Source organism: Carcharodon carcharias, chromosome 4 (genome assembly GCF_017639515.1).
Source record: "Carcharodon carcharias isolate sCarCar2 chromosome 4, sCarCar2.pri, whole genome shotgun sequence".
Taxonomy (NCBI): domain Eukaryota; kingdom Metazoa; phylum Chordata; class Chondrichthyes; order Lamniformes; family Lamnidae; genus Carcharodon; species Carcharodon carcharias.
This window is the reverse complement of record NC_054470.1, coordinates 42,305,158-42,320,141: the sequence shown is the minus strand read 5'-3', so window position 1 is coordinate 42,320,141 and position 14,984 is coordinate 42,305,158. Positions and strand designations below refer to the sequence as shown.

Below are 14,984 nucleotides of genomic sequence, written 5' to 3'. Positions count from 1 at the left end.
CTTTCAGCACTATTACTTTTTACAGTTCTATTTAAACCTTCTGACAAGTCAGTGGTTATTCTGAGTTTACAAATTATGATGAGCCATTGACATTATGCTTAGTAACTGAAACACCTTCGTAAAAATTTACAGCACGGAAAGGTATCTTGCCTATGATGGTCAACAAGCAGCCACCCAGCCTAATCCCACTTTCCTGCTCTTGATTTGTGGCCTTCTCGGTTGAGGCACTTCAAGTGCATATCCAAGTACTTTTTAAAAAAAAAAGTTGAGGGTTTCTGCATCTGCTACCCTCTCAGGCAGTGAATTCCAGATTCTCACCACCCTCTGAGTAAAAGACGTTCCCCTTGAATCCCTCTAAACCTCATACCTCCTTCCCCTCCCCCTTTATGGACCTTTTAATCAAGGAGAACACGGTTTTCTTATCCACTCTATCTGGGCACCTCAATTTTATACCCTTCAATTAGGTTTCCCCTCAGCCTCCTGTCTGGTTTTGTTTAATTTATTGATGGGCATTAGTGCCTTACATTCAGTTGATACAGGCTACCAAAGGGATCACTAATACTGCCTATATCCAATTTTATGTTCCCAGTGTAAACACAGCAACAACTATTTTCTGAATTCCTCCTAGTACATTGCTGGGTAGGTTTTATTCCAGCAATATTTGATAGTAGCACAATGTAAACTTTTTGTAGGTTCAGCATGAGGGAGGTAGTGGCATAGGACTGGTAATGCCCTGGGAACCTGTGTTTGAATCCCACCACAGCAGGTGGTGGAATTTGAATTCAATAAAAATCTGGAATTAAAATGTTGATCGTCATAAAAACTCAGCTGGTTCGTTAATGCCCTTTAGGGAAGGAAATTTGCCATGCTCACCTGGTTGGCCTACATGTGCCTCCAGATCTGCAGTAATGTGGGTGACTCTTAAATGACCTCTGAAATGACTGAACAAGTCACACAGTCATATCAAACCACTAAAAAGCGAAATGAAAAAAAAAAGGAATGAAACCAGACAGAGCACCTGGCATTAGCCTAGGCACCGGAAACAACAATGGCAAACTCAGCCCTGTCGGCCCTGCAAAGTCCATTTGTGCCAAAATTGGGAAAGCTGTCTCATGGAATCATACCTTACGGATAATGTCCCAGACACCATCACCACCATCCTCGTGTATATCCTGTCCCACCGCCAGGACGGACCCAGCAGAGGTGGCAGCAGAGTGGTACACAGTCAGGAGGGAGTCACCCTGGGAGTCCTCAACATTGACTCCGGACCCCATGAAGTCTCATGGCATCAGGTCAAATGTGGACAAGGAAACCTTACCCCCACACATCAGCATGTTGACCACTGAAGGATTCGGAGGAAGCACTGAAGATGGCAAATGTGCAGAATGTACTCTGGGTGGGGACTTCAACGTCCATCAACAAGAGTGGCTCAGTATCAGCACCACAGACCGTGCTGACCAAGTCCCAACGGAGACAGCTGCCAGACCGGGTTTGTGGCAGATAGTGAGGGAGCCAACAAGAATTAAAAATATACTTGACCTCATCCTCACCAACTTGCCTGCCACAGATGCATCTGTCCATGACAGTATCAGTAGGAGTGATCACCGCGCAATCCTTGTGGAGACAAAGTCCCATCTTCACATTGAGGATACCCTCCATTGTGCTGTGTGGCAACTACCACCTTGCTAAATGGGATAAATTTTGAACAGATCTAGCAACTCAAGACTGAGCATCCATGAGGCGCTGTGGGCCATGAGCCGCAGAACAGTGCTCAACCACAATCTGTAACCCCATGGCCCCCCATATCCCCCACTCTACCAATACCAGAAAACCAGGGGATGAGCTCTGGTTCAATGAAAAGTGCCAGAGGGCATGCCAGGAGCAGCACCAGGCATACCTAAAAATGAGGTGTCAGCCTGGTGAAGCTACAACACAGGACAAACAGCATAAGCAGCAAGTGATAGACAGAGCTGAGCGATCCTACAACCAACGGATCAGATCTAAGCTCTGCAGTCCTGCCACATCCAGCTGTGAATGGTGACGGACAATTAAACAACTCACTGGAGAAGGCGGCTCCACAAATATCCCCATCCTCAATGACGGAGGAGCCCAGAACATCAGTGCAAAAGATAAGGCTAAAACATTTGCTACAATCTTCAGCCAGAACTCCCGACTGGATCGGCCTCATCCAGAGGTCCCCAGCATTACAGATGCAAGTCTTCAGCCAATTCGATTCATTCCACGTGACATCAAGAAATGGCTGAAGGCACTAGGTATTGCAAAGGCTATAGGCCCTGACAATATTCTGGCAATAGTACTGAAGATTGTGCTCCAGAACTTGCCGTGCCCCTAGCCAAGCTGCCTCAGTACAGCTACAACACTGGCATCTACCCAGCTGTGTGGAAAATTGCCCAGGTATGTCCTGTGCAGAAAAAACAGGGCAAATCCAACCTGGCCAATTACCGCCCCATCAGTCTATTCTCGATCATCAGAAAAGCGATGGAAAAGGTCATCAACAATGCTACCAAGCTGCACTTGCTTAGCAATAACCTGCTCACTGGTTTGGGTTCCACCAGGATCACTCAGCTTCTGACCTCATTACAGTCTTGTATCAAACATGGACAAAAGAGCTGAACTCCCGAGGTGAGGTAACTTGTCTTCAAAGCAGCATTTGAACGAGTGTGGCATCACACCTAGCAAATCAGGGGGAAAACTTTCTGCTAATTGGAATCATACCTAGCACAAAGGAAGAAGCTGTTGGAGATCAGTCATCTCAGTTCCAGGACATCATTGCAGGAGATCCCCAGGGTAGTGTCCTAGGCCCAACCATCTTCAGCTGCTTCATCAAGGACCTTCCTTCCTTCATAAGGTCACAAGTGGGGATATTCACTGATGATTGCACAATGTTCAGCACCATTCGCAACTCCTCAGGTACTGAAACAGTCCATGTGAAAAAGCAGCAAGACCTGGACAATATCCAGGCTTGGGCTGACAAGTGGCAAGTAGCATTTATGCCACACAAGTGCCAAGCAATGACCATCTCCAGCAAGAGAGAATCTAAACATCGCCCCTTTACATTCAATGGCATTACCATTGCTGAATCCTCCACTATCAACATCTTGGGGATTACCATTGACCAGAAACTGAACTGGACTAGCCATATAAATACTGTGGCTACAAGAGCAGGTCAGAGGCTAGGAATCCTGTGGCAAGTAACTCACCTCCTGACTCCTAAAAGCTGCCCACCATCTACAAGGCACAAGTCAGGAGTGTGATGGAATACACTCCACTTGCCTGGGTGAGTGCAGCTCCAACAACACTCAAGAAGTTTGATACCATCCAGGACAAAACAGCCCACTTGACTGGCCCCATCCACAGACATTCATTACCTTCACCACCAAAGCACAGAGGCAGCAGTGTGTACCATCTACAAGATACACTGCAAAAACTCAACAAGGCTCCTTAGGCAGCACCTTCCAAGCCCATAACCATTACCATCTAGGACAAGGGCAGCAGATAGATGGCAACATCACCACCTGGATGTACCCCACCCCCAAGCCACTCAGCATCCTGACTTGGAAATATATCACGGTTCCTTCACTGTTGCTAGGTCAAAATCCTGGAACTCCCTTCCTAACAGCACTGTGGGTGTACCTACACCACAGGGACTGCAGCAATTCAAAAAGGCAGCTCACCACCACCACCATCTCAAGGGCAATTAGGGATGGGCAATAAATGCCAGCCTAGCCAGTGACGCCCACTTTCCATAAACGAAATGGCAGTCTTCTTTTTCATTCTTCTAACTGACAGCAGGTCCAACCCACAACACTGCAATCTGCATCACAGGGTAGGGCAAGGAGGCAGGTCCTGAATCCATCCCAGCCAGAATGGGGATTGAAACCTGTGCTATTGGCACCAATCTGATTTCCCCCCTCCCACCCCACAAGGAGTCTGAGTTGCTATGGCAATACATACACTTTTGCATGCAAGTTGTAGCCTGGAGCTATGGAACATGGCTAACTAGAAATCTCTCCTACTCTTAACCATGTACCATATGTTGGAAGGATTTACAAATCTGGCCACATGATGAACACACCTTCCTTGGCCATTAAGCCCTGGAGCGGGATTTGAACCCAGAGCTTCTGGCTTAGAAGCAGGAATGCTACCCACTGCGCCACAAAACTTCCTAGCAAAACCATATCTATGTATACTGCATTGATTCTATGCTATCTCCAGAATATTTGAACTGAAACTTGATTTGGCTTCCCCTTTCCACAATAAACATAATTAGGTCTTAAGGACAACACACTCGTGGGACAGGAAAATAAATTAAAGATCAAACAAACCGAATGTTCCTTTCAAATTTTGCCATCTGATGCTAGTGGCTCAAAGAATCATAAATTGTTACGGAAGTTTCCAATGCATTCAAAATCTGAATGATCCGAACTGAGGCCAATTTTTGTTTTTAATTTCCAAACATCTAAATGGTGTCCTGGATGCCGATAAAGTGCTGGCATGACTGATGCATAGCATCAGAGTAGAAGTCAGCCACATTGCCAAAACTCTACAGAGTCCCTAAATGACACAGTGGCTACAGAAAGCTGGATTGCAGCATCTGTCTTGGAGATCGCGATATCAATGTGGCTAGCATGTACTGCATAGACTATTCCATTAAACAGAAGAGAAACATCAGGCTGCAGAGATCTGGGACCGATCATCCATTTGGTGCTTATATATTGATTGGCTTGAAGAGAGACAAGCAGTGCTGCTGACACTTTGTCCTTCCAAAAGTATTCTAAGTAATGCTGCTAACATGGCACAACTTACCAATGGCAAGTTTACTCATGTATTCCAGCTCAAACCTTCGAGCTTTGGTTTGCAGGATTACTGGAACTCTATGGGAAGAATTCCAAATCCCAGTGACAGGTTCATATTTCATAAATAAACCAACTTAACTGAGCAACCATCAACATTGCGAGAGTACTGCAGACTGGGCGAATGATAATTTGCTATGTAGAGGATCTTAGGCGTGAGCACACACCCTATGTGTCCACACAAAAGGACACTGGTGTTCCACAGCATTGCATGATTTGACTACATACATTGTTGCCAAAGTGTAAAAGAAAATAATTGGTCAGGTGGACATGCTGAATACTAGACCCTATGGGATGAATTTTCGGGCCCCGTTGAGGTCGGAAACGGAAGTGGACTCAGCCTGAAAATACCGGCACAGGCTGGCATGTTTGTTTTCAAACTCCATTCCCAGTGCAGCCATTTTTGTTGAGGTGACTTCAGGACCGGCTGGGCTACCTGGCCCCATGAGTGGGTAGCAAATTCAGCTCATTAAGAGCTTTGTTAAGCACAGTTAAAGGCAGCCAGTTGGAATTTCCCAGTTAGGCTCCAGTTTCCCGGCACAATGGGGGACGGGTGGTGTGGGAGTTTAGCTTCCTGCAGGCAGGCACCATGCGGCAGGCTGTTGTGGGGTGGGTGGGGGGGGTGCGATCAGGTGTGGGGGAGGCAGCAATGGTCCAGGTTGACCTGTACAAAAGGCTCTTCTTGTCTGCCAGGGCGCAGCTGTAGCCAAAGGCTCCCGTGTACAGGGATTTCTGCATGCCCCTGCCAGCTCAACCCCACCAGCCATCCTCCCCACCCCCTCCCCCACAATGGTGGCCTGGCTGCTTTTTCTGTTTTTATTTAAAGTTATAAAAAAAAGTTGATAAGATGGCACTTCTATGTTGAAGGAGTCCCTCTGCTATTTATCCTCTAATGCAGTCTGCTGGAAGGCCTCTAATTGGCCCTCCAGCTTCAAAAGCCTGCCTGCTGCCCTAAATTGGTCAAGGAACCTGTCTCCTTGCTAATTAATGGGGTGCTTCTGTAAAAATCCCAAAGAATGTCTATTTCGCCCCAGGGCAGGTACAGGAACACTGCCGACTCCTGTACATTAATGTTGTTTCTATTCACCTGTTCTGTGAAAACGTTAGAAGTTAGTTAGACTAAGACAATGGGTAGAATGTCTGTGCGTGCTGGCATTGGGCATGCTCAGCGGTATGAGCTGACAATATGGTGAGAAGGCCAAAAATTGATTTCACGATGTTGTGAAACCACTTTGCGATTGATGGCGGCCCCCATTACTCACCGTTGGACATCGGGAACCTCACTGTAATATATCTGCATATCATTATAAGGCCAGTCCGCCGGAGTCTTCTCCCCCTGCTGGATTGTCCATCCATGTTTTTTACAACTGACCATAAGTGACATCCACCTGGTGAGCTGCACTTTGCTTGGGACTTCGAGGTGTGTTTGCCTATCTTGGTTCGGGCGGCACTCACAGTCAGTACTAGGCTTCGCACACAGCACCACAGCACTTTTAGGGGGTCTCACAGGAAAGTATCTACCTACCAGACCAGCCATAAAGCGGGGGTGGTTTTGTACAGCAGCAGGGCTAAGGCTTGCTTGGGCTGCAGGATGAGGGCTGTACTGAGGAAGGTGGTATCTTAGGGTTTGTTTGGGGCACATGTCGATCTGTGCAAGTAGCCTCAAGATGGTGAGGGCTGAGGGGGCAGTCTCCAGAGGAGATGAGGCCAGATGGAGATGTGGGGATGTGAGAGAGAGTGAGAGAGAGTGAGAGAGAGTGAGTGAGTGAGTGAGAGTGAGTGAGGTGATGTCCCTACAGTGAGGTGCCAATGAATGTGTGGTTAGCTTGAGTGTGTGAGTTTAGAGTGATGAGATGTTTGCCATACCCTGGCAGCACAGATGAGATCATTTATCCTCTATCTGCATTGGATGGCCAACCTGTTCTGTGCAGCACTGGCACTGATCACCACTGCCATTGTCTACCAATGTTGCTGCCCCTCCTGTGGCCAGATCGGGGGTAGAGGACTTCACAGCGGCCTCCACAGCATTCAAAAGGCGCTCGATGGACGTACCACTAAACCTGGGGGGTGCAGTCTTCCTGCCTTTTGGGACCTTGTCTTATTTCAGCAGTCCTGGGCTGGAAGCACTGAGAGGTGTGTGCACGGCCGCACTTTAAATGTGGCGCCTGGCATGAAGAAGCGGTGAGGTGACGGCATGGCAGGCTAATCGGAGCCCGCTCACCATAATTAATGCAGTGGGTTTGGGATGATACTGCGGAAAAAAGCTGGCATCACGGCCAGCAGATAAAATGTCATTTTACCTGTCCACTACCACTCAGTGCAAATTCGGGATGATTCTGCCCAATGTTTAGCATTAAAAATTTTTGTAGAACACCACCTTCATGATTCTAAAAAGAGATTTTTTGTTACATTGGCAAGTATTTCTAAGTTACCTTTAAAAAAACTCTAAGCTAAATGAGGAAACAAATCATTCAATTGTTACTCTGTAATGAGTCAGCTGCAGTTATGGTTGAAGCACTATAACTGGTGCCAGTGCCCCTAGATTAGGAAGAAAGGGGATTCCCACTCCTGATGGATCTTTACTGTAAATATTAGGATGATGTCAGAACTACATTCAATTGCGATGTTCCACAATGTCTGATAAAATAGCCAATGCTCAGGCCTGGATTTTCCTGGACAAAGCTGCTCAAATTTGAGCAATAAAGAGATAGTCTGGTAAAGGAAATTGCCCAGGGAGGCCTTCACTGATACCCTTCACTAAGGAATGGTTGCTCCAACTCTCCTCCACTGACCTCATTATCCAATTTACCTAAGCCTGCCTCATGACTTGCTTCATAGTCTTCGTAGTCTTAAGTATTTTTTTTCGGGGTGCCCAGTTCCCACTCCTAGAATGCACCAACAGTACAAAAGAGGCTGTGCTGGGATCAGCCATATGAACCAGAGGCAGATTGTGAAGGGCAGAGGTAATGAATACAACAGCTTTTGAAAAGATTGTGAAGTATGGAACTACATAAGAAATAGGAGCTGGAGTAGAGCATGCAGCCCCTCCTGCATTCAATACGATCAGGGCTGATCTTCTGCCTTAACTCCCTTTTCCCACCCGCTTCCCATATCCCTTGATGCACTGAGTGACCACAATTCTGTCTCTCTCAGCCTTAAATATATTAAATGCTGAAACATCTACAACTCTGGGGTAAAGAATTCCAAAGATTCACATTCCTTTGAGTGTAGAAATTCCCATCTCAGTCCTAAATGATTGGCCCCTTATCCTGAGACTCTGCCCTTGTGTTCTAGATTCCCCAGCACACCTCTCAGTCTCTAGCCTAATGGACCCCTTCAGAATATTCCATTAGACTCTAAAACCAGGTGATCAGTGTTTTTAAAAGGTATTACCTGCTATTTCCAAAGAACTTAAAGCCTGAAAGACAAGGTGGGGGGAAACCTAGCAAATCCAGCATTATGTACACGGGCACCACGTGGCATTAGGTTCCCAACATTAGGCCACCTACAGCCAAGGAGGTTATACATGGAGCTCCCTCAAAGGCAGTGTATGAAAAGGCTGTGGTTTCCTCCAGAATCACTGAGCAGATTATGCCAGCTGTTGGCACCAGATTCTTTCTACCAAGGGCAAAGCCTTGTTGATGGCTGTAAAGGTTACTGCAGCTCTGAACACATGCCACTGGACCGTTCCAGGCTGCCTTATTTAAAAAAGGCAATCCGCCATGCATCATTACATTGAGTAGGTGCTGGATACCCTCTTCAGCCAGTTTCAAAATTTCATGGAAGGATATCTCCACTTTGGACCAAAGATCTGGTGGGGCAGAACATGCGTCCAGTGCTCTGCCCCAGTGCTGGGATTCATTCTGTATGCTCAAGGGGAAGTCAGCAGGATTCCCACCATCAAAAAGCAGATGACTAGGCTGTGCAGGGATGGAAAATTTCACCAGTGCTTCAGTGGGAACTGACAAAAAGGGATCTTACTGGGGCAACAGTAACCTGGAGATGGTAGAATTATTCTCACTGAGGGCCTCAGCCAAGATCAAAGTCTTCATTAATTAAGTGCTGGGTACAACCTGGAGGGACATGATACCCTTTCCCTTCACTCAGGGAAACTCAGATTCTTTACAACTGCTTCCTGGAGCCCAATGCCGCCTTCCATGTGGCAGCTCCGGGAAGTGGTGTCAACTGGGCCGGCCAGTAGGGAAGTTTCTGAGACATGGGCCCTGACCCCAGCCTCAATTTGCATATGGCAGGTGGGGAAGTAATGGTCAGTATTAGTCCTGGGAAGAAAATTTCAATCATGGTAGGGAGACAGCAGTGTACTACGCTACACACCATTCTTATCCATAATCTTACCTGAAAACTGGAGATCAGTAATTGCATTACCAACCTGAACCTTCCCTGTCCTCCTTCAATTTTCCTATTTCTCACTACCTCTCTGGTGTGTCTTCCCAGGAGCTGTACAGCATCCTCCCCATACTTAAGAATCTGATGATTGCCCTTCCAACTCTCAAGACACTTTGTTCTTGCTGATTATGGGCAACTTTTTCTGATGCTAAGAACAAGAATATACAAAGTAGCAAGTAATTAACTTAAATCTGAATGGTATCAAGGTTTCTGCTTTCTGATTATGTTTACTGGTGCAGGCAACACAGCAATCTCTTCACCTTACACTCAAAATCACCACCCTTGGTTTCATAAAGTAATATAAAGAATGCTGTAATGGTGGGGGATGCATGGCTGTGAAGTGGGGGGAGGGGGCAGCAGGATTATTTTAATAAGTATTTTGTGCATAATACCTGTACTCATTTCTTTATTTACATTGTGTGGACAGGGATGCTATTTAACTGAGCCATAATTTAATATATGCCTGGATCCTTGTGCCTTCACTTACTTTGGCCAACCTAATGCTGCCATTAAAACATTTCCAGCCCTGAAAAGTCCATCAGAGAAGTGAAAAGTGGGTGAAAAGAACATTTTGAGTGAAAAGTTAAGAGATGGCTGTGTTGCCTGCACCAATAAACATAATCAGAATGGATTGCTTGCAGAAACCTTGATGCCATTCAGATTTAAGCTAATTACTTGCCAACCACCCATGATGGCCGGGAGTTTATTGGAATCGGCATCAACCTCCTAGTGTCTATTGAAAGCAATCTGGGAGATATTAAAACAATATTTCAAGCAAATAAATTAATATAATGCACATAATTAGCACGGAAGCTCATCATTCATTGTGAAACGGTGATCTGATTGTGTACTTGGCAGCGTGATAACATAAAACATAAACTGGTACTGATGCACACGTGTACGGTATTCATGAACGTTTGTTGCCTGTTATTTTCCCACCGAGTGACTTGAGACAAAAGTGAGCGCTGCTGCTAGATAAATTATTCAAGCCGAGAAATCTTTTTTCCCGCCTAGACTCGAGGTAAAAGGAGCACTGCTGCTAGCAAGAGGTAGGTTGAAAGTTATAGAGATGGATTTAGTCCTAGCTGATTTTTTTAAAAAATAAAACAATTGTGTGAGCTGCTGAGAATCCATACCGGAAGTTTTAGCTGCTATGAAATAGACTTTTGCGATGGGTTCGATTGAAGCCTACGTATGTTTTTCTCTCTTGCGCTCCCTTAGAACCTGCACATGCTGCGCCACCGGCTTTCTGTGAGGTACAGAAGATGTCCAGGCAGAGTTAGCAACCCTACTTGGGTAAGGTAGAGCAGGCTGGCTGAGGAACGTTATCCCACCAACAGTCAGTACCTTTAGGGAAGATCAGCAGAAAAATGAAAAAGAGCAGAGCTAAGCATAACGATGCATTTTTAAAAAAATATCAATTATTTAATTGCAATGTCTCATAGTGATTGAGATAGCCCTTGTCAATCCATGGTGGCAGAATTATATCTGTCAAACAAGTTATGGTTTTACAAACAAAAAGTTCTGATAATTTTTTTCATATTGTATAATTACCCACCTGGTTGCAAAAGGCAACCAGCATTCACCTCCCTTGTGAATGCTATTCTACTGAACTGAATATGATTCTATTACTGGTAAAAAAAACATCTAGATTACCAGTTTCACTTCTCTTTGGTATAAAGAAATATTATTACAAAATTTGCATAAAATTGCAATGTTGGACTTAAAGATGGTACTTAGTAGGTGTTGTGCAAAAGAGCTGTGGGTCATGATTCCACTTAAGACAATTCCAATATATTGTACATTTGTTATATCATCTTTTACAGCCATGTGCTAATACTTTATTCAGTACACTTTCCTGTCTTAACACCAAGCTAATTTATCAAAAAGAAATAAAATGCATTAGCTAAAGCTTAGGGAATGTGTGTGTCTCTCACAAAACATGGAGTGGAATACATGTCATTATACTATCGTAAGCAAGCTACACACAGGTGTGACGCTGGCCATTAAGAAATGTAATAATCAGCACAGAGAGTAATTTAGATTTTGCTCAACTTATTAACTCTGAATGTGGTCATAGAAGAAATTACAATTTTTTCTGCACTTGAAGTTCACCTTTCTTTTAAAACTCTGCATACCTTTCACTGTGCCTTGCTTTTGCTTCCTTCAGACCCCAAGGTTCCTGTTCAGACATATGCCTTACAGAATCTTTGTTGCTGATCCTACCTAAGTTCATGGATCTGGGGAGTTCCCTTAACTTACAATAACTGGCACCCACAACAGTGGGCACACCTAGGTTACCCAACACTGAACACAGACTGAAAGTTGAGCAGAGTTCCAGGAAACAGTGGTGAGTTGCTCTTTTACAAAGGGGCCACTTTGGGAGTCAAGGATACAATGCTGGTCTGGACCCCCAGTTGGTCCCAACATCGACCAATTGCCTGAGAGGAAGGCCAGATCTAGTTTTTTTTTTAAATTAAAAAAGTGTTGATTAATCACTTTGAAACTCTGGAATGCACCTTGGCCCAACTCCCTTTACGATGGTCTTGTTTAAGGCAGGAAGAAGCTCCACCCCACAAAATAGTCTGAATACTTTGGGTCAAAGCCTGAACCCAAAGCCTGGATTCCAGCTGCTCCAAGGGACTCTTGCAAATGTTGCAGCAGGAATGCACTGGAATGACCATAGATTTTCAGGATCATTGTATTAATGGAAGTTTTAACAGTACGAAAATAAGGATAGGGGAGTTGAAGCACAAAGACTGACAGTAAGTGAAACAGGTCTAACCGGACGCTACTGCGGTGTCACAATAGATTCAATGAATTGATAGAAGCAGTAAAGGTAGATGGTAAAGCAGCTATGAGTCAAGACTAATTAATAACCTGGAATCATAGAAACTAGCGTGCGCTGCAGGTCACAAGTATTTCAGCATCCTCATTGTGGGGTGCCATGATGACTAAGAAATTAAAAACTGCAGTTATTCACATGCATCCAGGTCTTGTGAAATGTCTCCATTTGAGTTACAGTTCTCAGCAGGAAAAGATGTGCAGGCCATTAAAACTATTGACTCTTAAAGTATGAGAGTAAAGAAGTTTAGTACAATTATATAGGGCCTTGGGGAAACTACAAATGGAGTACTGTGTACAGTTTTGGTCTCCTTACATTGGAGGGAGTGCACTGACCATTCAATAGACTGATTACTGGGAAGAGGAGATTATCTGATGAGGAGAGATTGAGTAAACTAGGTCAATATACCCTGGATCTTGGAAGACTGAGAGGTGATCTTATTGAAACATTTAGAATTCTTAACAGCCTTGATAGGCTTGATGCTGGAAGAACGTTTCCTCTGGCTGGGGAGTCTGGAACCCGGGGTCACAATCTCAGAATAAGGGGTTGGCCATTTAGACCTGAGATGAGGAGAGATTTCTTCACTAAGTGTTATGAGGCTTTGGAATTCTCTACATCAGGGATGCTGAATCACTGAACGTATTAAAAACAGAATTTGATAGATTTTTGGATATTAAGGGGAATCAAATGATATAGGGGATAGAATGGGATAGTGGAGTTGAGGTTGAAGATCAATCATGTTCTTACTGAATAGCATAACTGACTCGGAGGTCTGTATGGCCTATTTCTAATCCCATTTCTAATGTTCTCTTTGTGATGACAGATATATATTTTTATATGTTTGTGATTGTTTTCTGTGTAGAGAGCTGTGGGTGTGTGTATGTGCCCAGGGTTAATTAAACAGGGGGAAAGTTACTAGAGATAAGTTGTCTGTGAGGTCTAAGAGATGAAAGGTTGAAGATGTTAGGTTTGTGCATTTGTAATGAGAGGTTATGGTGGTTTTTGTTACAAGTAAATAGGTTGGAAATTTGCATTTTGAAGTAAGCATTTTGGGGAAATTGGTTTTTCAGCTGGTGACAAGGAACATTTGTATTTTACAAGGGTTCCGTGAGTAAACAAGGGAAGGCATGTTAAATTTTATGCCAGAAATTAGAGGCAAAATAGAAAACATGAAAGTTTTTTATATTTGGAGTAGTTGAGTTTTGAAAAGGTGTTTGAGGACAAAGGAACCTGAGATGAAAGGGAAAAAGATATTTAAGGAAAGGGATGTTTATCTGTTGAGTTGCTGTGGGGAGCAGAAGACAAAAGTTGGATAGCCTGCAGCCCAAGTGAGTTTGTAGAGGCCAACTGAATGCTTAAGAATATAAAGAAACCTTATATGCAGCATATCTATGCAGGACCCCAATAAAGCAGAAAAAAAATTGCTAACAATTACCTCATATCTATAAAAGGTCTTTTGTTAATTTTATCTCAATAGAAACGAGAATATCAAATTGACAGAAGATGCCCCAGAAGAGAGTATGGGCCATCATTTTCTGGCCTTGTCGCAACTGGACCTGCTGCGGGAGATTCAGCGGCCCAACCAAAAGACCATTGACTTTCAGCGGGACTGGACGATCCCAGCGGTGGGCGGGGCGGAAAATCCCATCCCAGGACTATCATCACTGAGACACACTACCAGAAATTCCTCTGTTCCGTCATCCATCACTAGCAATCACCAGCCCAGAAACAGATGCTCGGAGTGAAAGAAATAATGTTGGTAATGAATTTTGTCTCAATGAGTCACATGCACAAGGAAACCAGAGGGTGTGGTAGGGGAAGCGAAATCCTAATGTTCCTCAATGAAGGCTAAAGAAATGTCATTTTTAAGCAGATAACAACAACTTGTATTTATATAGTTCCTTTAAAATAATGAAACAACCCAAGGCTCCTCACAGGAGTGTTATCAAACAAAATTTGACACCAAGTTACTTAAGGAGACATAAGGTTAAATGATGAAAAGCTTGGTCAAAGAGGTATGTTTTAAGGAGGAAAGAGAGATTGTGGGAAAGAATTCCAGAGTTTAGGGCCTCGGCAGCTGAAGGCACGGCCATGAGCAGTGGAGAGATCAAAATCATGGATCAGCAAGAGGCCAGAATTAGAGGGGTGCAGATGTCTCTCAGGGGTTGTAGGGCTAGAGAAGATTATAGTGATAGGGAGGGACAAGGTCATGGAGGGATTTGAAAAAAAAATGAGAATTTAAAAATCAAGGTGTTGCTTAACTGGGGGCTGGTATAGGAGCAAGCTTGGGAATGATAGCCAAATGGGACATGGTGATCTGGATTTTTGTGGCATCATAGAGACTCTGCGGTGATTCCAGAGTGGCAGACAGACTCCAGATCAGGCAGAAACCATTATCGCTGGGGGGGAGGGAGTGACTCCCACATGTGGGAACTCAGAGGCCCTTTTGAATTCAGTGCTGAGTTCAAACAAACCTCATTTTTGCAGCAGCCAGGGTCTTATTCCACAGTGTGGGAATTACAAATCTTTAGAGTAGTCTTAATTTCTCTTGAAGGGTGGATAGGTCTATTGAACTGTCAAGCTGTCAAGTTATTAAACGCTCAGCCCTTTAAAAATTGAAAATAGCAGCCTGCCTGCGTCTGTGACAGTTTAAAAACCTGTTCCAGCAGTTTCAGTTGTGTTTTGGTGAAATAACCTTAACTGCTACCATTATAGCATTATTAATACTTGGTTGCTTTCCACACCTATCATCGCTGTAGAAGAATGCAAGTTCACAGTTTGATTGATAGCTCAAAAAGGTCTTTGATGTGGGGCTATGGATACAACTGTTTGTTTTGATAAGGGATTAAGTAATAGAG

The 14,984-nt window shown here is 44.3% G+C and overlaps 1 protein-coding gene across 4 annotated transcripts in view; it reads right to left on the bottom strand.

The window, feature by feature from the left end:
• Nucleotides 1-14,984, bottom strand: part of syk (spleen tyrosine kinase) — a 180,346-nt gene that overhangs the window by 132,589 nt on the left and 32,773 nt on the right. Inside the window, exon 1 of one of the 4 annotated variants that reach the window (XM_041186173.1) lies at nt 11,420-11,503. The exons of the other annotated variants lie outside the window; for them this stretch is intronic. The gene's annotated coding sequence lies outside the window, so the exon portion shown is untranslated. Of the gene's footprint in view, nt 1-11,419; nt 11,504-14,984 lie in introns of those variants that run through there. 4 annotated transcript variants of the gene reach the window in all.